General features: G+C 44.8%; 1 protein-coding gene across 1 annotated transcript in view; it reads left to right on the forward strand.

Annotated features, from left to right (window-relative positions):
* The first annotated feature begins 461 nt into the window (after window positions 1–461).
* The window catches only part of POU6F1 (POU class 6 homeobox 1), a 122358-nt gene continuing 95044 nt past the window's right edge, over window positions 462–27775 (forward strand). Inside the window, exon 1 of the mRNA XM_040425920.1 lies at window positions 462–852. The gene's annotated coding sequence lies outside the window, so the exon portion shown is untranslated. The remainder of the gene's footprint in view (window positions 853–27775) is intronic.

A 27775-nucleotide genomic window follows, 5' to 3' on the forward strand; every position in this document is an offset into this window, starting at 1 on the left:
TTCTGTCACACTGTGTCCTGCACCTATCTTCTGGAAGGAACACTCTAAATGGAGAGGCTTCTGTCACACTGTCTCCTGCACCTATCTTCTTCAGGAACACTCTCTAAATGGAGAGGTTTCTGTCACACGGTCTCCTGCAGGAACACTCTCTAAATGGAGAGGTTTCTGTCACACTGTCTCCTGCACCTATCTTCTTCAGGAACACTCTATAAGGAAGAGAGGTTTCTGTCACACTGTCTCCTGCACCTATCTTCTGGAAGGAACACTCTAAATGGAGAGGCTTCTGTCACACGGTCTCCTGCAGGAACACTCTCTAAATGGAGAGGCTTCTGTCACACTGTCTCCTGCACCTATCTTCTGCAGGAACACTCTAAATGGAGAGGCTTCTGTCACACCATACCTCAGCAGTCCAGAAAAAGGAGCCGTGGCTCTTTAAGAGAAGCAGCACTCCCCCTAGCTCCTCACTCCATATTCAGCCTCAGTATGCAGCGCTCGTCGTCCTGCATATATTATGTTCATGACGCAGCTGCAAAAAAAATGTTCATGTAAAAACTGCATTCAACTTTATAAGACGAGACGGCGGATTTGTGTAGTTCCTTGTGTAACATTACACGGCATGAGCCTCCCGCCGCCGGTGTCCGCCGCGCAAGTCGGGGGCAGCGGATGATTACATATTAATAAGCGGTGTCCCTGCTCCGCACCGAGCCCTCGTTATTCATGCAAATGGGCCCATTGTGCGGAGCCCCGGCTACAAGTGGGGAATTTATAATGAGCCGTCCCGGGTCACCGGAGCCGTGAGACCGCCACAAAGACGGACGAATGTAAATCCCGCCGCCCGGAGCCGCCAGACCGGTGAGTAACAGTCCGCTCCTAGCTGAACGGCCTTTACGGCTTATTACCTGTGACTAGGAAGAAAAAAAAGGTCGAGGGAGAAAAAAAAAACCGTCTAGTTTTTTTTTTTTTGTTATTTTATTTTTTTATTAATATGCAATGTTGTTAATTAGCATAATTTATATATTTATGATAAGGGGATGGGGCGGGGAGCACAGGCCGCCGTTTTGCATGGGTCGTGTTGTGACTGCAGGACACGGGGGAGAAGTGATGAGGGAGGGGGCGGGGGATAGAATACAAGCACTGTGGAAAAAAAAAAAAAAGTAGCGCCCGGCAGCCGTCGCGCGGAGGGATACCTGCGTTATGTGGTCGCGCTATTTTCTCTCTCACCTAAGCGATGCGCTGTGGCATGGATGGCATTAAAGTACTAAATGCTGCAGAGCAGTTACTCAGGGTGGGGTCTTATTACAGTGCTGTTTTAACTCTTTCTCTTCCTGAGCATAGAGTCCAGTTATTTTAGTTGCGCTTTGTAGGATAATGGATAGGTGACCGAACACCAGTGATCCAAAGACAGTATAGGGACCTTAGGGTGTGAGCCCTATTGGGGACAGTTGGATGCTAATGTCTGTAAAGTGCTGTGGGATATAGTAGCGCTATATAAGTGCATATAATAATAATAATATATAAATGTGTTACTTAGGCCTCTTTCACACTTGCGTTGTTGGGATCCGGCATGCACTTCCGTTGCCGGAGGTGCCTGCTGGATCCGTAACAACGCAAGTGTACTGAAAGCATTTGAAGACGGAACCGTCTTCCAAATGCTTTCAGTGTTACTATGGCACCCAGGACGCTATTAAAGTCCTGGTTGCCATAGTAGGAGCGGGGAGCGGTATACTTACAGTCCGTGCGGCTCCCCGGGCGCTCCAGAATGACGTCAGAGCGCCCCATGCGCATGGATGACGTGATCCATGTGATCACGTGATCCATGCGCTTGGGGCGCCCTGACGTCACTCTGGAGCGCCCGGGGAGCCGCACGGACGGTAAGTATGCTGCTCCCCCGCTCCCCGCTACACTTTACCATGGCTGTCAGGACTTTAGCGTCCCGGTAGCCATGGTAACTATTCAGAAAAAGCTAAACGTCGGGTCCGGCAATGCGCCGAAACGACGTTTAGCTTAAGGCCGGATCCGGATCAATGCCTTTCAATGGGCATTGATCCCGGATCCGGCCTTGCGGCAAGTCTTCAGGATTTTTGGCCGGAGCAAAAAGCGCAGCATGCTGCGGTATTTTCTCCGGCCAAAAAACGTTCCGTACCGGAACTGAAGACATCCTGATGCATCCTGAACGGATTACTCTCCATTCAGAATGCATTAGGATAATCCTGATCAGTATGCTTCCGGCATAGAGTCCCGACGACGGAACTCTATGCCGGAAGACAATAACGCAAGTGTGAAAGAGCCCTAAGTGCATCGGCATTTGGCGGCGGACTGCAACTTGCGCAAAGTGGACGCTTCCATGGTGACGGCGCGACTCTCCCGACAATATTATGGAAGCCTCTGGTTTTTGGACTGGAGGGAGAAGCACGACTACCCATGAAAACCCACGGGAGAGCGTATATTTATGGCGCCACAAGAATTCTAGCCTCTAGGCCCTAATGTACAGCGTGTATGGGAAGAAAAATACTCCTTCCGATCTTTTACTCTGGGCATCAGGCGCCTCACTTCTCTCCGTAGCCCCTTCCTGAGGGTGAGCGCTAGTTGTCACCCTCCTATGTTGAGTAGTGTGCGGGGAAGCAGGAGTTAATGCTGAGGGGGAGTGGTGGTGGAGGATGCGGGGAGAGGTCTGCAAAGCCAGCTATAAATTATGAGCTCCTGGGCGGTTGGGGGGGGTGAGAGGAGTCCTGCGCTGCACGGCTCAGGTCTGATTATGTATTCCTGAAGGGCTGAGCTATCATTAGCATGCTACTTACACTGGAGCCAACAGCTCGGAGTCTGCCCCATAAAATGCTGATGTGCGACGGGGCGTGCCCCCCTCGCACTGAGATCACAGCACATTTCGACGTTGCCGAATGGGTTGTCTAAAACCATGTTAGATGTTTACAAGCCCCATTACAGGTCATGGCAGCCCAGGCTTTTTCTGCGTCTGTGCGCTCTGGATTAACTGTAGCTTTTGTACGAGGCAATAAGGACGTTTCGGCTCTTTCTCCTTTAAGTATTAAGGTTCATAGTCGTGGCGTGAATGGCAAACCAGTTCTCGTTGTCTGTGGAAGTCTTAGACCTTTTATTACAGCAGATTCTGATTGAAAAATATGGCAGAAGTGAGATGTCGGTGACCGCTGACATGCCATAATTAAAGGGGTTGTGCCTCAGAAAATATGCTACATTTTTCAAACCAGCACCTGGATGTGAATACTTTTGTAATTGCATGTCATTGAAAATTTAGTATAGCCACTGAGTTATTCACTGAAGCCTGTGTGTATAGCGCCACCTGCTGTTTGCACTTTCTCTGATTTCTCTGTCCAGCTCACTGAGGTGGTCGCACATGCTCAGTTCCACCCTCCAACTGCCACCAGCTGCAGCAGAAAGGACACACCCTCTAAGAAAGTACACGGCCCCTAAACTGCCAGCTTGAAAAAAATCTCTTAGAGCAATGAATGAGGAGATCTCCGGATCCATGTGAGGTACAGGGCTGGTTCTAGCTTTGTTAGAAAGAGATTGTCGTGTAGTATAGGGTATTGTTCTTTCATTTTTTTACATTGATTATGGAATAACCACTATAAATAATTCTGCAGACTGTTTGATATTACAGGAAATGTATCATCAGAAAATGACATTGTTTAAAAAAAATGTAAGTTTATTTTTCTTCTGATGTTTGATATTGATAACCTATTCTCAGCATAGGTCATCAATATCTGATTGGTGGGGGTCCGACACCCGGCACCCCCGCCAATTAGCTGTTTTAAAGAGGTGCCAACTCTCCTTGAAGACTAGGGCGAGTTTACTTTTCCGTTCTTCCGATCTGTTAGAAGAACAGAAAAATAACAAATCCTGAGTAGGGATGAGCGAATCGACTTTGGATGCTTCATCCGAAGTCGATTCACATAAAACGTTGTTGTAATACTGTACAGAGCAGGAGCATTTCATGCGATGAAGCATCCGAAGTTGATTCGCTCATCCCTAGTCCTGAGCATCACTTATGCTCATGTGGTATCCGTTTTAGGCATTTCCGTCTGTCGCCATATAGCCCTAGCCTAAAAACAAAGGTTTTGGCGGGTTTGCTGGTCTGGAACATTCAGGTGTTTGTTAACACAATGTCAAGGAGGAGGAACATCAGCAATGATCTTAGAGAAACAATTGTTGCTGCCCATCAATCTGGGAAGGGTTGTCAGGACATTTCCAAACCATCTGAAGTCCATCATTCTACAGTGAGAAAGATGATTTACAAGTGGAAAACATTCAAGACCTCTGACAAAAGAACATGGCAACACTGCTTAAGGGTTTTCCATTATTTTATAACTGATCTCCTCGGAATAGCTCATCAGAATATGATCAGTGGGGGTCCAACACCAGAGGGTCATCAGTAGTAAAAACGTCGGAAAACCCCTTTTAAGTTTGCAGAGTTGAATCTGAACAAACCACAAGACTTCTGGGGCATCTTTTATTACAGGCTTCAATTACTTGAAATCAGGAGAAGGATGGTTGATCCAGGGAGTTATTCTGACTGGAGTCAGGAAGGAATTTTCCCCGCAAAATGAGGAAAATTGGCTTCTACCTCCGAAGTTATTTTTTATTTTTCTTCCTCTGGATGAACTTTGCAGGATAAGAGGCTGAACCTATGTCTTTTTTCAGCCTATGTTTCTGTTATCATCTTTTGGACAGACAAGACCAGAGTGGAAATATTTGACCACATTTGGCGATTACCAAACGCAGCATATCAGCAAATACACCTCATACCAGCTGTCCAGCACAAAGGTGATGATTTGGGCTTCTTTTGTAACCACGTAACCTGGGCATCTTGTAGTCATTGACGATAACTCTTCTATAACCAGAGTATTCTAAAGTCAAATGTGAGGCCATCTATCCAACGGCTAAAGCTGGACCGAAACTTGGTCATGTAACAACAATGATCCCAAGCACCCGCAAATTTACAACAGAATGGCTGAAAAAGAAAAGAATCAAGGTGTTGCAATGGCCAAGTCAAAGTCCAGACTAAATTGAAATGCAGTGGCTGAACCTTAAAGAGGTTGTCTGGGTTCAGAGCTGAACCCGGACATACCCATATTTTCACGCAGGCAGCCCCACTAAGATCACTATCGGAGCATTTCATGGTCCGATGCTCTCCTTTGCCCTGCGCTGAATCTTGCAGGGCAAAGGCATTTTCAGGAGATCCAGTGATGTAACGGGCTCCCCATAGGGCTGCCTGGCGGAGGCTTCCACCCAGCAGCGAGCCCGCCCCCGTGACGTCACCGGCACTGATGGACGGGCTTTAATGCTGCCCTAGCCTGTAAAGCAGCTAGGGCAGCTCTAAAGCCCGCCCATCAGAGTCTGTGACGTCACCGGGCTCACTGCTGGGCGGAAGCCTCCACCCAGCAGTGTGTTGTAGTAAATAGAAGAGCCCTTGCCCTGTGGGATCCAGCGCAGGGCAAGGTAGAGCATCGGAGCATGAACTGCTCCGAAGCTAAGATCGGGGGGGGCTGCCTGGGTGAAATACTGGGTATGTTCGGGTTCAGCTCTGAACCCAGACAACCCCTTTAAGAGAGCTATGCCCACAAACCTCAATGAACTAGAGTAATATTGTAAAGACTAGTTGGCCAGAATTCCTGCAGAATGATGTGAGAGACATACAGAAAACGATGACTTCAAATTATTGCTGCTAAAGGTGGTTCTACAAGATATTGATTCATGGGGTGTACTTAGTTTGTGACACATGGTTTTATATTGTGGTTTTAGTCTTGTTAAATAAGTAGTGAAACTATGGAATCTGTAGTGTGTTGTTCATCTGAGGTTGTATTTCCCTAATTTTAAGACATTCTAAGGACAGGATTTTCTAATGACCTGATACATAAAATCATAGAATTCAAAGAGGGTGTTTTTTTTTCATGACTAAGAAAAACACAACTATTTTAGTTTTCACACTTTGTTCTGGCACATTCTTGTTTTCTGCAGCTCGCTAGTCAGCTTTGCTGTGTAGCCTGGGTCATCCCATTACAATTTGAGGGTGTGGGATTAAAGACTTGTAACAGCTTTATTGTACTACTGAATGCCTATATAAGGCAGGATAGCCACACTGTACAAACAGATAAAGCTATGTTTACATCTTCTCTTCTATAGGCCGAGCTCTGGGAGAGAGGGCTGTACCTAAAAGGGTTTTCCAGATGATTTATCCTCAAAATAGGTCACTATATCTGATTGGTGGGGGTCCGACACCTGGGACACCTGCCAGTCTGCTGTTTTAAGAAGTCAACGGCACTCCCATCCCGCTCTCCGTGCTTACCAAGCACAGTGTCGTACATTGTATTGCATCTGTGCTTGGTATCGCACTCAGTCCCATTGAAGTGAATGGGGCTGAGCTGCTCCTAGGCCACGTGACAAATGAACGTTTCATCACTCAGCCTAGGAAAAGCAGAGAGAAGGCCGCTGCGCTCACATGAGTGCCAGTGCCTTCTCAAACAGGTGATCGGCGGGGGTCCTGGGTGTTGGACCCCACCGATCAGTATAAAAATCTTGGAAAACCCATTTAATTTCTTCCTGCAGACTGTATGAATTAAAGGGAAGAACTTCTGGGTGCTGCTCATGTTGAACATTTATAGCATATCCTGTGGATATGCCATATATGTCCAAATGGGAATAACTAGGGCTGGGCAATTTGGGCAAAAAAAAAAAAAATCTCCATTATTTCAACTTTTTGGCCGATTATCAATTTATAATCTCGATTATTATTTTTTCTTGTTATATTAACTGAAAAAACTTCCAACTAGCCTGGCTACAGTCAAGGTTGCCACTTTCATAACCCAAAAAAAGGAGGACATTACATCTCCAAAAGGAGGACATCTTACCCAGGTCACCCAGTGGGTGACGATACAACACACAGAATGGAAACCATAATCTATATAACAGCGGCAGACAAATTAAAGTAGAAATCTACTATATAAATTATTGTTTTTGTAATGACCGGCGTCACGCACAGGGAGGGAAAAGGGAAAGCCCTGCCCAAGGGAGAGGGAAAGGTGGTGACCCCTGACTCACCTTGCGGCTGGCACCTGACTGCCCTGACGTCCCTAGACAGGTTCCTCACCCGTGCGGCGATCACGTGCCTAAACCCTGGCTTTCCCTAGAATGAGCCCTAGATAGTGAACGGGCCGGTGGGATCGCTAGTCTGCACCACTGACACTAAGAGGGAAACACCAGGGAGAGGACAGACAATACAGACAAACACATACACCCAGGTGGGCGACCACAGCAGACCACAAAGGTCCAACAGGGATCCGGAGGGTAGCGTTCTGGACCAACTACCAGAGAACGCAGCAACACAGCTCCAGAGGGTCAGAATAGATGTCCAGGCAGGAAGTTCTATATCTGGCAACCAGAGAAGTGAGAGAGGGGAATATAAGGAGGTTGGGAGTGCTGGACAAGGAACAGCTGAGGAGAAGGAGCTACGGATCCCTGAGTGAGCCAAAAAGGGTTGCAAAGCAAACCCAGAAAGCTACCATAAGGAAACAGCCCTATCTTAAATAGAGCGCGCAGCCGACTGCTGTGACTTCCTGACCCCGGGTATAACGGAGTCAGGCGTGGGTCTTGACACCCTCGTAACAGTTTTACTAACCAAACTTGGTGCCTCCTGTGACATTTAATTCCTTTCCTTGCTGCCTCCAAGACATTGCTACTAGACATTACAGAAATGGCTGGTATTATACGCAGAGAACATTACAAGGAGGAGGTATAAGTGGAGAGAACTACAACTCCCAACATGTCCAGACTGTTATTATGTGATACCAGAGGACATTACAGGGAGGAAGTATAAAAGGAACTACAACTCCCAGTATTTCCTTGGCTCTCACACCGAATCCATAACTTCTCTGGCCCTCATGTCACATGACATCATCACAGGTCCTTCCCCACCACTTCTCCAGTCCACTTCAGAGCTCCGCCCCTCCTGTACTGATTGCATGATGAGGTCATCACAGGTCCTTCAGCTCTTGTGCAGCACTATACCAGTGCAGCCTGTGCAGGGTCTCTTCAGTCCCTGCTGCCTTCACCAGGATTATAATTATACGAGTATGTCAATAGTGATAGAGGCTCACCCGTATGGTAGCGTGGATACGGTGCTCTTGCCGTATTGACTCACCCAGTCAAAGAAAGAAACAAATGAAAATTAAAAAGGTACGACAGGCACTCGCCATCTGAGACCACCCAGAGATGGAGAGTTAATATTTATTAACGCCTAATAGCAACATACAATAAAATTAAAAAATTACAGACCATTGATTAAAAAGTACAGTGAATAATGGAATAATAAATTAAAACATGAAAAGAATGAATGAAAAAAGACTGGCGTTTCTTATTGACAGTTTTCTGCACGAGATTGTGTATATTGTATGTACGTGGGCCCACCAACAATTAGATAGCCATCGGCCATACAGTTCACACTCACACTAGTTAGGTTCTTCCCTAAGGCTGGGTTCAGACCTGAGCGTTCGGGATGGAGCGCTCTGTATGCGCGATTGTACCAGCGTTTACAATCGCGCATACAGAGACAAGCGAACGCCCATTGTCGCGCGTTCCCGAAAGTCTATGTACGGGAACGCGCGACAAAACGCCCCAAAGAAGCTCAAAAACTTTTTTGAGCGTCGGGCGTTTTACAGCGCGATCGTACACGCTGTAAAACGCTCAGGTGAGAACCCTTCCCATAGGGAAACATTGGTTCTTGCCTGTTGAGCGTTTTACAGCGCGTAGGAACGCGCTGTAAAACGCTCAGGTGTGACCCCAGCCTAAGTCCATCGCAATGTGAAACCGTAAGTGACCTTATATCCTCAATACATAAATAAAATTCACAGTACCATCTTAATGTAATGTCATAACTGCATGAGTAAAATTGTTACCACCGCCCTATTCACTTCTATAGGGCTTACGGCTTAACAGCCGGACAGTCCCATAGAAATGAATGGAGGTCAGCCTCGCATGTGCGGTGCACATATCAGACACTGGGAGCATATCCTAGAGATATGACCCCAATGTCCCAGATGGGAAACCCCCTGTATTTTCCAGAGCATCTCCTGTCAGTGGTCAGCAAAAAACAGACCAAATACAGATGCCATCCAAGTTGTGTCAGTGATTTTTGATGGACCCATAGACTATAATGAGTCGGCATCACGGACTAAAATAGTGCATGTCTCAGATTTTTTTTCACTAACCAAAATATACTGATATGTGAATAGACACATTTAGGCCTCTTTCACACGGGCGTGTCCGGATTAGGCCCGGATGCGTCCCGGTGCATTGTGGCAAACCCGCGCGAGTAGGTACGCAATTGCAGTCAGTTTTGACTGCGATTGCGTTCCGATGTTCAGTTTTTATCGCGCTGGTGCAATGTGTTTTGCACGCGCGTGATAAAAAGCCGACTGTGGTACCCAGACCCGAACTTCTTCACAAAAGTTCAGGTTTGGGTTAGTTGTAGTGTAGATTGTATTATTTCCCCTTATAACATGGTTATAAGGGAAAATAATAGCATTCTGAATACAGAATGCATAGTACAATAGGGCTGGGGGGGGTTAAAAAAATAAAAATAATAATTTAACTCACCTTAATCCACTTGTTCGCGCAGCCGGCATCTCTTCTATCTTCATCTGTGAGGAAAAGGTCCTTTGATGACGTCACTACGCTCATCACATGATCCATCACCATGGTGATGGATCATGTGACGGACCATGTGATGAACGCAGTGACGTCATCAAAGGTCCTATTGCTCACAGATGAAGACAGAAGAGATGCCGGCTGCGCGAACAAGTGGATTAAGGTGAGTTAAAAATTGTTTTTTTTGTTTTTGTTTTTTTTAACCCCTCCAGCCCTATTTTACTTGCTTGCGGATGCTCACGCAACACCATTAATTTCTATGGGGCCTGCGTTACGTAAAAAACACACAAAGAGGAGCATGCTGCGATTTTCACGCAACGCACAAGTGATGCGTGAAAATCACCGCTCATGTGCACTGCCCCATAGAAATGAATGGGTCCGGATTCAGGGCGGGTGCAATGCGTTCACCTCACGCATTGCACCCGCGCGGAAAACTCGCCCGTGTGAAAGGGGACTAAGGCCTCCTGCAGACGAACATGTGCACCCCATGGTCGTGCTGCGTGCCACAATACACGAACACCGAACTTGGGGCAGCCGCAGCGGATTGTGGACCCATTCACTTTAATAGGTCCACGATCTGCTAGTTCTGCAAAAAGATAGGACATGTTCTATCTTTTTGCGGAACGGAAGTACGGGACGAAACCCCACGGAAGCACTCCGTAGTGCTTCCGTAGGGTTCTGTTCCGTGCCGCACCATTCCGCATCTCCGGATTTGCGGACCCATTGAAGTGAATGGGTCCGCATCAGTGATGCGTAATGCCCACCGAACGGCACCAGTGTATTGCGGATCCGCAAATGCGGTCCGCAATACGGCAATGGGCAGCACATGTTCGTGTGCAGGAGGCTTAAGGGCTCATGCACACAAACGTATTTTCTTTCCGTGTCCATTCCGTTTTTTTGCGGACCGTATACGGAACCATTCATTTCAATGTGTCTGCAAAGAAAATGGAAGTTACTCCGTGTGCATTCAGTTTCCGTATGTCCGTTCCGCAAAAAAAATAGAACATGTCCTATTATTGTCCGCATTACGGACAAGGATAGTACTGTTCTATTAGGGGCCAGCTGTTCTGTTCCGCAAAATACGGAATGCACACGGACGTCATCCGATTTTTTGCGGATCCATTTTTTGCGGACTGCAAAATACATACGGTCGTGTGCATGAGGCCTAAAATCAATGGGTACGTGTGCTATCCACAGAAAAGCTATATGTGACAATACCGTTAAAATGGGGGTTGTCCACTATTTTTATATTGATGGCCTATCCTCAAGATAGGCACTTCAGCTGTGGTAAAACTACAACTGCCAAGATGCACACTTGCTTGATGTTCTCAGAACTCCATAGAAATGAATTGAGCATGCTGGGAGTCGTAGTTTCACCAGAGCTGGAGTGCCGGGGGTTAGCCATCACTGAGATAGGCCATCAGTATCTGATCGGGGTGGCCCTGGTGCCAGAAGTAGCTACACGGCTCTTTCCATTGTGTCATGGAGCTGATAACTGCATTCACCTCAGTGGGAGCAGCGCTGCAGTTACACACTGCGCAGGGCGCTGGGGTTTTGGTACCGACTTCTGACACCATAGCTACTGCAGAACAGCTGATCGGTGGGGTCCCGGGTGTCAGACCTACACCTGTCGGATATTGTTGGCCTGTCCTGAGAGTAGACCGTCAGTAATGAAATCCTGGAAAATAAATTCCTGGAGAATCCATTTCACACGCGGGAAAATATTTATCTGAGCTTGTGAGACAGCATTTGAAGAAGTCTTTATCCTGCAGGATAATAGACCGGTACTGCAGTCCTGCAATGAAATAAACACTCATATATTTAGTATGTAAAAGACAGCACTTCCCTGCAGGTTGCAGATACGCCTGGGAGCTCTATATGATGCAAAGAGACTAATTAGAGGAGACGTCTTTCGGCAGGCATTTTCTAAGGTCATGCAATAAAATTTAATTGTGCTCCAAGATTTATCTTGGGAGTCATCTCTGCAAAGTTCTGGCGCTCCATTTGATCTCATTTTTGTTCCTAAATATATGTGCACTGTTCATTTCCTATACTCTGCTTCCAGGGAAAGAACTATTGAATCCAGGACTGATTGGGCCATACCATTTTTTTTTTTATAAGAAAGGATGTAAATAGTTAGTATTGTAAAAACAGAGGTTTAAAGTGGACCCGTCAGCACTCCGGACCTGTACTCTCCATAAAATAACAATCCTGAAGCATCTTTTCTTAGGCTACTTTCACACTTGTGGCAGAGTAATCCGGCAAGCAGTTCAGTCGCCGGATCAGGCAATCTGCATGCAAACAGACAGCATTTGTAGACTGATCCGGATGGTGATCTGTCTCACAAATGCATTGCAAGAACGGATCAGTTTCTATTTTATTTTTACCGGTCTGCGCATGCGCAGACCTGGAAGGACAGATCCGACATTGCGGTATTTTTTATTTCAATGTAAATAAATGCCGGATCGGGCATTCTGGCAACTGATCCGGAATTTTGGACGGAGATAATACCGCAGCATGCTGCGGTATTTCCTCCGTCCAAAACGCCATTCAGTGACTGAACTGATGCATCCTGAACAGGTTTCTCTCCATTCAGAATGCATTAGAATAAAACTGATCATTTTTTCCCCGGTATTGAGCCCCTGTGACGGAACTCAGTGCCGGAAAAGAAAACCGCTAGTGTGAAAGTACCCTTACAACTCTGCATTGTGCCGTTCCTCTGTTATTCCTCTTAGAAATTTATGAATACATTGACAACTGAGAGTCAATACCAATGTGACCCAACACAGTCCGACTTTGTCAGCATGGAGTGGACAATGTCATTTTGCAGGGATATGCCCTCAACTGGTATCAAGCAGATGTCAATTCAGACTAGGGCTACACAACGACTTTTGGGTGTGGGATGCGGACAGAGATCACAATGTTTTGTGTGGGCATGACGACCTGTTAGTTGGCAGACATCCGGCAGGTTTGGATATCTGGAGACTAATGTGTCATTGCAACTTGCATTTAATTTCCTTGTGTTGTGATGTAGCATTTGATACTGGGATCATTTTATGTGGCCAAAGTGTACACACAGCCATAGGCCTCATGCACACGGTCCGCAAAAAATATGGATGGTGTCAGTGTGCATTCTGTATTTTGCGAAACGAATAGGACATGTTATAATTTTTTGCGGAACAGAAATATGGACATACGGAAATGTAATGCACACGGAGTACAAGGAAAGAAAATATGTTTGTGTGCATGAGCCCTTAAGCCTGATTCATGCATTCTAGGAGTAATAACAGAGGATCATCACAGCACTTATAAGAAAAGAGGCTCTAGAATTGTTGTGCTGTGTATACATAAACAGATTGTTAGGATGGAAAACAGGTCCCCTGCAGGATATGTCCACACAGGACGTCCACAACAAAGGTTACATGGAGATTTTGTAGATATAGCTGCAGATTTGCCACAGATTTCCCCTTTTGCATTGCAACATAAATTTACATTTTGCAGATTTCAAATCAACACCCCTTCAGTTTCTGTCTGACTTTTTACATGCCCACTTAGCTGCTGCAGTAAAATGCTGCAGACACTGCATGTTAGGGATCATACACACGACCGTAGCCTATTTTACGGTCCCCAAATTGAGAGCCTGCAGATATTCTTTTCACTCCTTCACAAATGTCCTGTCCTTGTCCACAAAACGGATAAGAATAAGACATGTTCTATCCTCTTTGCTGGGCCACAGAACGGACATACTGTTGTGGACTGGACAGCACACAGTATGCTGTCCGCATTTTTTGCGGCCCCATTGAAGTGAATGGGTCCACATCTGACCCCCAAAAAAATTTGCATTGCACTTAAAGGGAACCTGTCACCGGGATTTTGTGTATAGAGCTGAGGACATAGGTTGCTGGATGGCCGCTAGCACATCCGCAATATCCAGTCCCCATAGCTCTGTGTGCTTTTATTGTGTAAAAAAAACGATTTGATACATATGCAAATTAATCTGAGATGAGTCCAGCGTGAAGGAGCCCAGGAGTGCCCACATCCTCAGAATCTCCTCCTTGCTCCCTGACATCAGAAAGCTAGAACGCCGTAATCTCGCGATGCGCAGTTCGTTCCCTGAGGCTGATGCCAGCACAGGGAAGGAACACTATGACGACACTGTGCATGCGCTAGCTCGCGCATCGAGAGATTACGTCGGGGAGCAAGAAGGAGATTCTGAGGATGCTGGGCTCCTTCACGCTGGACTCATCTCAGGTAAATTTGCATATGTATCAAATATATATTTTTTTTTACACAATAAAAGCACACAGAGCTATGGGTACTGGGTATTGCGAATGTGCTAGCGGCCATCTAGCAACCCATGTCCTCAGCTCTATACACAAAATCCCGGTGACAGGTTCCCTTTAACCTGTTGCGGACACATGACGTAGCGGTACGGCATGATGTCCCGGTACTTAAGGACACATGACGTACCAGTACGTCATGTGTAGTCCCGATCACCGCCGCCCGGCGGGCGGGCGGTGATCGGAACAAGGTGCCTGCTCAAATCATTAAGCAGGCACCCGGGGACAATGCGCGGGGGGGGGGGGGGGGGGGGGGGGTCCAGGCACTGCGATTTGCGGCTGTATGAGTAATACACACTATTACTTATATAGCTAATGCATTCCAATACAGAAGTATTGGAATGCATTGTAAAGGGGATTAGATCCCTAAAAGTTGAAGTCCCAAAGTGGAACAAAAGATAGATTGAAAAAAAAGTTGAAAAAATAAAGTTTCAAGTAAAAATAAACAAAAATGTCATTTTCCCCAAATAAAAGAAAAAAATTTTGGGTAAAAATTAGAAAAAAATGTATAAAGTTGACATATTAGGTATCACCGCGTCCGTATCGACCGGCTCTATAAACATATCACATGACCTAACCCCTCAGATGAACACCTTAAAAAATAAAAACTGTGCTAAAATAAACCATTTTTTTTGTCACCTTACATCAAAAAAAGTACAACAGCAAGCGATCAAAAAGGCGTATGCCCACCAAAATAGTACCAATCTAACAGTCACCTCATCCCGCAAAAAATGAGCCCCTACCTGAGACAATCGCCCAAAAAATAAAAAACTATGGCTCTCAGACTATGGAGACACTAAAACATGATTTTTTTTGTTTCAAAAATGAAATCAGTGTAAAACTTACATAAATAAAAAAAATAGTATACATATTAGGTATCGCCGCGTCCGTGACAACCTGGTCTATAAAAATACCACATGATCTAACCTGTCAGATAAATGTTGTAAACAAAAAATTAAAACGGTGCCAAAAACAGCTATTTCTTGTTACCTTGCCTCACAAAAAGTGTAATATAGAGCAGCCAAAAATCATATGTACCCTAAACTAGTACCAACAATACTGCCACCCTATCCCGTAGTTTCTAAAATGGGGTCACTTTTTTGGAGTTTCTACTCTAGGGGTGCATCAGGGGGGGCTTCAAATGGGACATGGTGTCAAAAAACCAGTCCAGCAAAATCTGCCTTGCAAAAACCGTATGGCATTCCTTTACTTCTGCGCCCTGCCGTGTGCCCGTACAGCAGTTTACGACCACATATAGGGCGTTTCTGTAAACTGTAGAATCAGAGCCATATTGAGTTTAGTTTGGCTGTTAACCCTTGCTTTGTAACGGGAATTTTTTCCATTAATTCTTGTGGAACACCTAAAGGGTTAACGACGTTTGTAAAATCAGTTTTGAATACCTTGAGGGGTGTAGTTTCTAGAATGGGGTCATTTTTGGGTGGTTTCTATTATGTGAGCCTCACAAAGTGACTTCAGACCTGAACTGGTCCCTAACCGCCTCCGGACCGCTTAACGCAGGATTGCGTTCCGGAGGCGGTCGATTCATTCCTTTTCGAACCGCCGGCGCGTCATCTCACGAGACGCGAGATTTCCTGTGAACGCGCGCACACAGGAGCGCGTGTTCACAGGGACTGCAGGTAAACAAGCTGATCTACAGCCTGCCAGCGGCGATCATTCGCTGGCAGGCTGTAGATGCGATTGTTTTAACCCCTGAAAGGTATATTAGACGCTGTTTTGGTGGTCCTAGTCCTCTGGTGGTCCCTTTTGCTTGGATCGACCACCAGAGGACACAGGCAGCTCTGTAAAGTAGCACCAAACACCACTACACCCCCCCCCCCCCCCCGTCACTTATTAACCCCTTATTAACCCCTGATCACCCCATATTAGACTCCCTGATCACCCCCGTCATTGATCACCCCCCTGTAAGGCTCCATTCAGACGTCCGTATGTGTTTTGCGGATCCACGGACCGGATCCGCAAAACACATACGGACGTCTGAATGGAGCCTCACAGGGGGGTGATCAATGACAGGGGGGTGATCACCCCATATAGACTCCCTGATCACCCCCCTGTAAGGCTTCATTCAGACGCCCGTATGTGATTTGCGGATCCGCAAAACACGGACACCGGCAATGTGCTTTCCGCATTTTGCGGATCCGCACATTGCCAGAACTATATAGAAAATGCCTTTTCTTGTCCGCAATTGTGGACAAGAATAGGACATGTTCTATAGGCTCTACAAAAAACGCAGTGTTCGCCCGATCAGGCCTGATCTTGTGCGCACACTTGCGTTCAGACCGCCCCACCGCAGTGACAGAAATAATTTATTTATTTTTTTTCTCACAAAGTCTCCCTTTCCGCTAACTTGTGACAAAAAGTTCAATCTTTCATGGACTCAATATGCCCCTCAGCGAATACCTTGGGGTGTCTACTTTCCGAAATGGGGTCATTTGTGGGGTGTGTTTACTGTTCTGGCATTTTGGGCGGGGCTAAATTGTGAGCAACCCTGTAAAGCCTAAAGGTACTCGTTAGACTTTCGGCCCCTTTGCGCACCTAGGCTGCAAAAAAGTGTCACACATGTGGTTTCGCCGTACTCAGGAGAAGTAGGGCAATGTGTTTTGGGGTGTCTTTTTACATATACCCATGCTGGGTGAGAGAAATATCTCTGTAAAATGACAACTTTGTATAAAAAAATGGGAAAAGTTGCCTTTTACAGAAATATTAATCACACAGTATGGGTATATGTAAAAATACACCCCAAAACACATTGTCCTACTTCTCCTGAGTACGGCGATACCACGTGTGTGACACTTTTTTGCAGCCTAGGTGCGCAAAGGGGCCCAAATTCCAAAGAGTATCTTTACAATTTCACAGGGCATTTTTTAGGCATTTGGATTCCAGACTTCTTCTCACGCTTTAGGTCCCCTAAAATGCGAGGGCAGTATAAATACCCCACAAGTGACCCCATTTTGGAAAGAAGACACCCCAAGGTATTTCGTGATGCGCATAGTGAGTTCATGGAAGTTTTTATTTTTTGTCACAAGTTAGTGGAATATGAGACTTTGTAAGAAAAAAAAAAAAATAATCATTTTCCGCTAACTTGTGACAAAAAATAAAAACTTCTATGAACTCACTATGCCCATCAGCGAATACCTTAGGGTGTCTACTTTCCGAAATGGGGTCATTTGTGGGGTGTTTTTACTTTCTGGGCATTGTAGAACCTCAGGAAACATGACAGGTGCTCAGAAAGTCAGAGCTGCTTCAAAATGCGGAAATTCACATTTTTGTACCATAGTTTGTAAACGCTATAACTTTTGCACAAACCAATAAATATACACTTATTGCATTTTTTTATCAAAGACATGTAGAACAATAAATTTAGAGAAAAAATTATATAGAAATGTAGTTTTATTTGAAAAATTTACAACTAAAAAGTGAAAAATATAATTTTTTTGCAAAAATTTCGGTCAATTTCGATTAATAACAAAAAAGTAAAAATGTCAGCAGCAATGAAATACCACCAAATGAAAGCTCTATTAGTGAGAAGAAAAGGAGGTAAAATTAATTTGGGTGGTAAGTTGTATGACCGCGCAATAAACTGTGAAACTAGTGTAGTGCAGAATTGTAAAAAGTGGTCTGGTCATTAAGGGGGTTTAAGCTAGGGGAGCTGAGGTGGTTAAAAAGTTGTTTTTTGAAAATTTCTGAGAAATTTCAAGATTTGCTTCTAAACTTCTAAGCCTTGTAAAATGTCATTCCCAAAATGATCCTAACATGAAGTAGACATATGTAATGTAGAATGTAAAGTAATAACTATTTTTGGAGGTATTACTATTAGGGATCGACCGATTATCGGTTTTACCGATATTATCGGCCGATATTGAGGATTTTGACAGTTATCGGTATCGGCATCTATTTTGCCGATATTCCGATAACGTATTGGGAACACAGAACGCGCTGCTCTCAGCGCTCTCCGTGTTCCCTCCGCAGCACAGGGAAGAGGGAAGCAGTGTCTCCCTCCCCCTGTGCTGCTGCTGCCGCCAATTAGAGGAGGGAGGACAAGAGGAGGGGCGGGGCTGTGGCCACCGCTCCACCAATGAAGATAACTCTTTCATTAATTCATATACAGGAGGCGGGAGCTGGCTGCAGAATCACATAGCCGTCTCCCGACCTCTATGAGCGGTAGCTGCGATCTGCGGTAGTTAACCCCTTAGGTGCCGCGGATCGCAGCTACCGCTCATAGAGGTCGGGAGCCGGCTATGTGATTCTGCAGCCAGCTCCCGCCTCCTGTATATGCATTAATGAGAGATTTCTCTTCATTGGTTGCGCAGTGCGCCCCCCCAAGCCCCCCAGTATTAATCATTGGTGGCGCAGTGCGCCCCCCAGTATTAATCATTGGTGGCAGTGGCCACAGGATCCCCTCTCCCCTGCTCCTCCAATTGGAGCCCCAGCAGTGTAATCCTGGGGCTCCGATCGGTTACCATGGCAGCCAGGACGCTATTGAAGCCCTGGCTGCCATAGTCTGCTCCCTGCTGCTGTGTGCACAAAGCACAGAGCAGTAGGGACAGTGTGAGATCCTATTCACCCTGATAGATCTCTATCAGGGTGAATAGGACAAGGGTTCTAGTCCCTAAGGGGGCTAAAAGTTAGTAAAAAAAATAAATAAATATTAAGTATAAATGAAAAAGAAAGATTTACAAAAAAATAAAATAAATACACGTTAACAATAAACATATTAATTTTCAGCAGATTTGTGTAGGAAATATTTTTTTTCCAAAAATGAAAATTCCCAGAATATCGGTATAAATTATCGGCTATCGGCCTGAAAGTTCACAAATTATCGGTATCGGCCCTAAAAAATCTATATCGGTCGATCCCTGATTACTATGTATTATAGAAGTAGAGAAATTGAAACTTGGAAATGTGCAAATTTTTCCAAATTTGGTATTTTTTTTATAAATAAAAATGATTGTTTTTGACTCAATTTTACCAGTGTCATGAAGTACAATATGTGACGAAAAAAACTATCGCAGAATGGCCTGGATAAGTCAGAGTTTTAAAGTTATCACCACATAAAGTGACACTGGTCAGATTTGCAAAAAATGGCCTGGTCCTTAAGGTGAAAATGAGCCCGGTCCCTAAGGGGTTAAAGGGGTTATGAAAATCATACATCATACAGTACATGACAATGTCTTTCTAACAAAGCTAGAACCTGCCCTGTACCTCACATGGATCCAGAGATCTCCACATTCATTGCTCCAATTGCTCTGCTAGATTCTCTTCAGCCTCACAGCTCAGGGGTGTGCCCTTTCTGCTGCAGCTCTCTAACTGTACTGCACAGCTTCTAACAGACCATATGGCTGGTGACAGTTGACAAGATTTAAACTGAGTATGCTCGACCAGCTCAGTGAGACAGACAAAAAATAAGGAAAAGAACAAACAGCAGGGGGCGCTATACAGATACATTTTATTGAATAGCTCAGTGGTTATACTAATGCAATTACAAAAGTATTCAGACCCAGGTGCTGGTTTGAAAAATGTACACTAGGTTTTGTGACACATCCCCTATAATGCTGACATCTAATGGAAAGGGGTATGTGAATCATGGTGAAATGGGTACAGTGATGACTCTGCAAGGCTTTAGCACCACCCTGATCTGCATACAGAATGCTGTTCTTTTATTGCAAAAAGGTCAATGAGGACATGGCTGGAATACTATTTAAATATAATTCCTATAAAGTCCTTCAGCACCAAGCCATCCATAAAGGCACATTCAGACTACCGTAGGTGTTTTGCAGTATGCAAATTGCAGATCTGCAAAACACGGATACCAGCCATGTGCATTCCACATTTTGCGTAAAGGAACGGCCAGCCCTATGATAGCACACATCCTATTCTAGTCCGCAATTGCGGACAAGAATAGGACGTGTTCTATCTTTTTTGTGGGGCCACGAAGCAGAAGTATCTTTTGTGCAGAACGGATGCGGACTCAAATATACGTTTGTGTGAATGAGTCCTAAAGATGAAAATTCTGATAACGTTTACCCCCACCCCTGCCAATCGGCTGTCCTGCAGTAGGATGGAACTGGTTACCGCAGCTCTGCTTCCATTTATTTCAGTGGGAGCAGCACTACAATAACCAGTAATATCCACTACACCAGAGATGCCCAACCTGCGGCCCCTTCAGCTGTTGCAAAACTACAACTTCCAGCATGCCCGGACAGTCTACAGCTATCATCCTACAGCAGGGCATGATAGATGGGAGTTGTAGTTTTACAACAGCTGGAGGGCCGCAGGTTGAGCATCCCTGCCCTACACCATGGACAGAAGAAGTAGTAGTAGTAGTACCAGTAGGTGAAAGCACAGCAGTTTGCTGCAGATTGCCAGGGTTTCTTGGCAAGAGCAGGTGAAGCACATAACATGTACCTCACCTGTCCTCATCGAGAAAGGGGTTTTGCCACGCAGCACACCAGCACTCCGTGAACGCTACCTGAAAACCCAGCCTGTAGCTTAGGCCCGGTTCACAGTTGCGTTTGGAATCTAGTAGCCGGATCCGGCTGAGGCTCACCAGATCTGGCATTGCTGGATACGACCATGTACTGCAAGATCCCTGTTGACTATAATGGGATCCGGCTGCTCCCTGGTCGCTGCACACAATGATTTTTGTCCAGCTGATCCCTGGAATATATGCCGGAAAGTGGCTGGATCCCATTAAAGAATGAAGTATTAAAAGGTCGGCGGCTCTACCTGAATCCCAGATAAATGGACTGGTGCACACCTCACGGTTTTATCATTGTTTGATGTGATATACTAATTTGATATTTTTATTATGGTTTGATGTGCTATATTGATTTGATATTTTTATTCATTTTAAACAATTAAAGGGTTTTATATACACTGCTCAAAAAAATAAAGGGAACACTTAAACAACACAATGTAACTCCAAGTCAATCACACTTCTGTGAAATCAAACTGTCCACTTAGGAAGCAACACTGAGTGACAATCAATTTCACATGCTGTTGTGCAAAAGGGATAGACAACAGGTGGAAATTATAGGAAATTAGCAAGACACCCCCAAAAAAGGAGTGGTTCTGCAGGTGGTTACCACAGACCACTTCTCAGTTCCTATGCTTCCTGGCTGATGTTTTGGTCACTTTTGAATGCTGGCGGTGCTTTCACTCTAGTGGTAGCATGAGACGGAGTCTACAACCCACACAAGTGGCTCAGGTAGTGCAGCTTATCCAGGATGGCACATTAATGCGAGCTGTGGCAAGAAGGTTTGCTGTGTCTGTCAGCGTAGTGTCCAGAGCATGGAGGCGCTACCAGGAGACAGGCCAGTACATCAGGAGACGTGGAGGAGGCCGTAGGAGGGCAACAACCCAGCAGCAGGACCGGTACCTCCGCCTTTGTGCAAGGAGGAACAGGTGGAGCACTGCTAGAGCCCTGCAAAATGACCTCCAGCAGGCCACAAATGTGCATGTGTCTGCTCAAATGGTCAGAAACAGACTCCATGAGGGCCCGACGTCCATAGGTGGGGGTTGTGCTTACAGCCCAACACCGTGCAGGACGTTTGGCATTTGCCAGAGAACACCAAGATTGCCAAATTCGCCACTGGCGCCCTGTGCTCTTCACAGATGAAAGCAGGTTCACACTGAGCACATGTGACAGATGTGACAGAGTCTGGAGACGCCGTGGAGAACGTTCTGCTGCCTGCAACATCCTCCAGCATGACCGGTTTGGCATTGGGTCAGTAATGGTGTGGGGTGGCATTTCTTTTGGAGGGCCGCACAGCCCTCCATGAGCTCGCCAGAGGTAGCCTGACTGCCATTAGGTACCGAGATGAGATCCTCAGACCCCTTGTGAGACCATATGCTGGTGCGGTTGGCCCTGGGTTCCTCCTAATGCAAGACAATGCTAGACCTCATGTGGCTGGAGTGTGTCAGCAGTTCCTGCAAGACGAAGGCATTGATGCTATGGACTGGCCCGCCCGTTCCCCAGACCTGAATCCAATTGAGCACATCTGGGACATCATGTCTCGCTCTATCCACCAACGTCACGTTGCACCACAGACTGTCCAGGAGTTGGCAGATGCTTTAGTCCAGGTCTGGGAGGAGATCCCTCAGGAGACCGTCCGCCACCTCATCAGGAGCATGCACAGGCGTTGTAGGGAGGTCATACAGGCACGTGGAGGCCACACACACTACTGAGCCTCATTTTGACTTGTTTTAAGGACATTACATCAAAGTTGGATCAGCCTGTAGTGTGTTTTTCCACTTTAATTTTGAGTGTGACTCCAAATCCAGACCTCCATGGGTTAAAAATTTGATTTCCATTTTTTTTATTTTTGTGTGATTTTGTTGTCAGCACATTCAACTATGTAAAGAACAAAGTATTTCTGAAGAATTTTTAATTAACTCAGATCTAGGATGTGTTATTTTTGTGTTCCCTTTATTTTTTTGAGCAGTGTAGTTGATTTTTGCTTAGGTCCATGCACTTCTAGTTACAGAGTGCCCCTCAGTTTACCATTTAATTACTCACTTTTTTTACGGATCCCATTATAGTCAATGGGGATGCAGCGGTACACAGTCTTATCTGGCAATGCTGCATCCGGTGATCTCCAGTAGCCTGATCCGGCTGCAAATCTGAATGGGGTCTAAGTTTGATTTAACTCTTTCTATAACACAGTTGATCAGAGGAAATGTTAGGAAAGTCTTACTTCTGTAACTGCACCTCAGAAATGAATATTATGCCTGAAAATTGTTTTTGGGCAGTCATTAACAGATGGCACATTTCTGTTTTGTGCTCCGGCAGTATGATAGAAGATAAACACCCTTTTCTCTCATATATACTGGGGAAATGTAGCATCCTTTCGAGCAGTTCCCTAGGTAACGTTGTACATGCACTGCTAAAATATACAATAGGTGAAATGTATGCATGCAATAATTAGGATCTGAATGTCATCCAAGCTGGTGATTCAGGATGCCAAAGAAGTAAAAATAACACAAGGGCAGCTCTAATGGAATTAACAGCTTCAGCAACCAGAAAACTGAAGCCGAGCAGACCGCAGACAATAAAAGTGACGCTTCAGGCGGGAAGTACTGGATGTGAGGCAATACACATTTCTAAACACTTATTCACTATTGTGTAAGAATGAGCATTATAGATGTAGCAAATGACTGACTATCACTGCCGAGGTCACACGATGATTGCTTAGGGTGCTGTCACACAACGCAGTTGTGATGCAGTTGAAAACTACGTTCATTTGACTGCATTCATCCCGTAGTCGAGCACGACGAAAAAAATTGTCTAAGACATGAGATACAACATTTTGCACCAAAATTGCAGACAGAATAGAGGCGTGGAGTCATTAGTGAATATGGCCCACATTTGCAGTCAGTTGAATCAAGAAACATGCATTCAAAGCGCAGTGAGGGGATGTTTACATGACGGCTTTTACCGCACAGCCACGCCAAAATTCCACCGATAACCAACCAGTGGGTGCATCCTTTCTGCCTCCCATACATCTCAATGGGAGGCAGCACTAAGGATCAATGTATCCGACATAGCCGGATAAGGCCGTGAACTGCTTGACCCCAATGACTATAATAGGACCTGCAGGGATTTAGCCGGATTCAGTGAGGAAATGATCCAGATCCCCGCTGGATCACATTATAGCCAATGGGCTCAGGTGATAAACGGCTGTATCCAGCTAGGTGGAAACTAGACAAAAAAAAAAAAATCACTGAAAAAACTAAGATAAAAACATCCTGCACGGTATGATATATAAATGTGCGGATGTCCCTGGCCATATTATTGAAGAAAATCACAGAAATAAGATAATAATGCACTTAGTGGACAAAGTATTCACTCTGATATGATAATATCTGAGACACTTAGCCAATATATTTTGATCAAAACACATCTGAGCCCGCCTACCAAGCGCCAAGGTGGTCTCAGGTCAGGCGGGTCCTACGCTAAACCTACCTAATCCATTGGGCTTCTATGTTCAGGAGCGCAGACGCCGCACATATGGTGTGCCGCTCCTAGTCACCTCCATGTGCATCAAGCAACCGATGGGGGGAGGAGGAGCAAGCACACCCATATGTACCACCTAATCACGGCGCTCTATTGGATAGGAAGGGCAAAAGTGCAGAGGAATGCTACTCCCAAGATAAAATAGGTGGAAACTAGCCTTAGACTGCCTGAAATTCGTGCAGGACAAGCTCCGACGGATGATAAACACATCCATCAGCACTCGTTTGCTCTGGCCTCTACAGAAGCCGTTGCAAAGTGAATGTGGGAGGAACTATTGCTACCGCAGTCATTTCACCCTCATTCAGTTCTGCCAATTGTCGACAGCACATCCCTGATTACACGGAGATGTGCTGCCTATAAGCGAGCATCTTTCATCCTGATGAATGATGCCCATCAACCGACAAACGACTGTTTGCTTGTTCATCGGCTGCATGATTTTACGAGCCAGCTATCAGACACTTATTCACAATAATTGGCCCGAATATACTTCAGTCTAATAGGGAAGGTAGGTAAACCTATAAACGAACACTGAGAATTGATGAGCTATAAAAGTATTATTTTATTGAAGTACATGATTAAAACATACAAAGGGAGATGACAGACAAATCCATAATTGAAAAAGTGCGGTACAATCCTGGGAGAATTTATAGAGTGGATATAGAGTAATAAATCCACAGGAAGACCGCACACCCCAACGCGCGTTTCGGTAGAAACCTTCCTCTGGGGGTACCCCCAGAGGAAGGTTTCTACCGAAACGCGTGTTGGGGTGTGCGGTCTTCCTGTGGATTTATTACCTTTAAAACTACGGTATGTGACCTTTTCTGCTTATCTGGTATACACCATTTTTGTTGAGCCTTTTTGAATAAGTCTTTACCATGCTTTTATGCCACTTGGTTGTGGCCTGCACATGCACTTTATTATGGTATCTGCTGCACTTGACTAAATAGATGTCTGTTCAATCAATGATTTATGTACTTGCAGAGCTGCTATTTCTTACTGCTTATACCGCAGTTTGCACTTGCACTTTATAATTATTGGCACCTTTACTCTCATTGATTGAGACATCTATATGTACATACAATTTTTATGCAGCAGTATTTGGTCTGTAGGCTCCATTGTTTAGGTCACTTGTTTTATCCTACCTTTGTACTCTATAAATTGTCCCAGGATTGTACCGCACTTTTTCAATTATGGATTTGTCTGTCATCTCCCTTTGTATGTTTTAATCATGTACTTCAATAAAATAATACTTTTATAGCTCATCAATTCTCAGTGTTCGTTTATAGGTTTCTCTAGTTATCTCTGAGTTAGCTCTCTTTGTTGAGGGGCTCCTTTTGCTACGTTGTTGCTTTACGCACTTCTTTACGTAACCTATTTTGTATATAACTAGGGAAGGTAGGTGCAGAGTAGTTGGATTAGATAGTTTGATAGGCCTACCTAAAAAGTTGTATGTTGCTGATGTCATCTTCCTGGCTGCAGCAGTGCTGTTCCATAAATTGGCCTGTTTCTAAGAACTTTCACCTTCTGTGAATCAACAATTGTAAGCTAAATTTCTTCTTTTCAACATCACTCTTTTTTCCCTGGTTGTACCTTACATGTCAGTGTCCATAGGCATGTGGTTGTACTTGGTGCTTCAGCCTCTATACTTGAATGGGCTCAGCTCCAGTACCAGGCACAGTTGCAGCCTTATAAATATCAGTGTCAGGTATTGCAGTCATGGGGTTGTGCCACTCCAGAATGAGCCATCATTGGAAAATTCTATAAAGCCAGTATTGCAAGAACAAAACATATTAAAGGGGTTGTCTCGCTTCAGCAAATATCATTTATCATGTAGAGAAAGTTTATACAAGACACTTACTAATGTATTGTTATTATCCATATTGCTTCCTTTGCTGGCTGGATTCATTTTTCCATCACTGCTTGTTTCCATAGGCTAAAAGCACTAGCCTATGTGCGGTCCCACGGTCTCTGTCACCAGAGAGGCTGTTGCTTTTTCCTATTGTGTGCAAGCACGACCACCACTGATGGATTGCAGGGTGGTCATAACCATGAAAATGAGCAGTGTATAATGTGATGGAAAAATGAATTCAGCCAGCAAAGGAGACAATATGGACAATCACAATATATTAGTAAGTTGTCAGGGATATTAAGCAAATGCTTTATATAAAAGAAAGGCTCAAAGGGAATTGATCCTAGAGGTGGACATATGAAACACCTCAAAAATAGTTTATCGTTAAAGGGGTTGTCCGGAATCAAACTTATTTTTTTTTAAAACAGCTTACTCACCGTTAAGCCGAGTCTATGTTTCTCAGATGTTTTTATGTAGCTTTTATACTGCAGCATGGCTCCTACAGTCCCCAACAGATATCTGTTTATCTGTGCGATCACTTCCTGCCGCACTCCACTGTGGGTCCCAGCGCGGCATCTCCCATTTTCTATATTCTAACATCGCATCCCTGCACCCGCCCCCCTCATACATATTCATGCCTCATGCACATTACATGGGAGGAGTTTTCTATGCTAACTAGCATAGTGATCTGCCTCCATTCATTATAAAGCTCCATGCCCGGTGAGGTCACCGGAGGGGCAGGGCTTAGCGCGATGTCGGCCGGCCTAGTTACCGCCCCTCCATCCACTCTGCATAATTACTTAGGCTGTCAGTGACGTCACCAGGCTCCCTGAGCAGCAGAAGAGGAGGCTTTGCTCGCCTGCAAGTGACCTGGTACGTCAATGAGTACAAGAACACAGTCACTTCCGGCCAAGAATTAACTGGATAAAAACGGGGCTTGAGAAATATGTGCAAAAGGTAGTACATGCATGTTTGTAATGTGTAAGGCAGTCTAGTACTATTAGACCAATGTCCCCAATCCCAGACAACCACTTTAATTTAATTATATTGTGCAATCAGTAAAACCTGGTACAAGCGTCGATGAAAAAATATAAATGATTTATTATACAATAACTTATAATACAATCAAAGCTTAATCAATATAAAATTCTATAATATGCAATAGCACGCAGTAATATGTAGTGCCCTAAATTTGCCACTAGATGGCTCTAACACAAAATGCTTATTCCTTATTACCTCTCAAACATAAAAGGTAATACAACCGTCTCAACCACAATTATGAGATATACTCTCAGTTGACACAGTATACCCAATAGTGATTAGGGTAGATACGAACCTTTGCTCTGCTCAAACTATGACCAATCTTGGATATCTGGTAGTATTGGGACACAACTTATAAATTATCAGGCCTGATATTGACTATGGAATGTGAATATTCCAATCAGAGAGTTTCTCCGATATAAATTTTCGATCTTTTATGTAGTAATATGCATCTTTACTGAATAGTGATAATATTGATGTAGCACTTTTAACATTATACATTCACACTAAAGTGAGAAGTTACTAAATATCAGGCCAATTAATTCAATCAGTACTACACATAATAAAGTTATACGTTACCCGAGAATGCAGATGATATGCAGAGTCTAAGGGAAGTCAGCTCTAAAGTCCGTTCTGATCATTGGGATTTTTCTCCTGGGGTCTCTCCTTTCTTTTATTCTCTTTGTGTGTGTTTTATTATCAAAAACATATCAGTTAGACACACCATCCCAACTTGGAGTTTTCCAATCATTGTCGGTTAGGCGTGTACATATGATAATGACTGTTATGTCACTGTATCACCCAGAATCCATTTCTGTTGTTAGTGTAATATTT

This window comes from Bufo bufo, chromosome 3 (genome assembly GCF_905171765.1).
Source record: "Bufo bufo chromosome 3, aBufBuf1.1, whole genome shotgun sequence".
Lineage (NCBI taxonomy): Eukaryota > Metazoa > Chordata > Amphibia > Anura > Bufonidae > Bufo > Bufo bufo.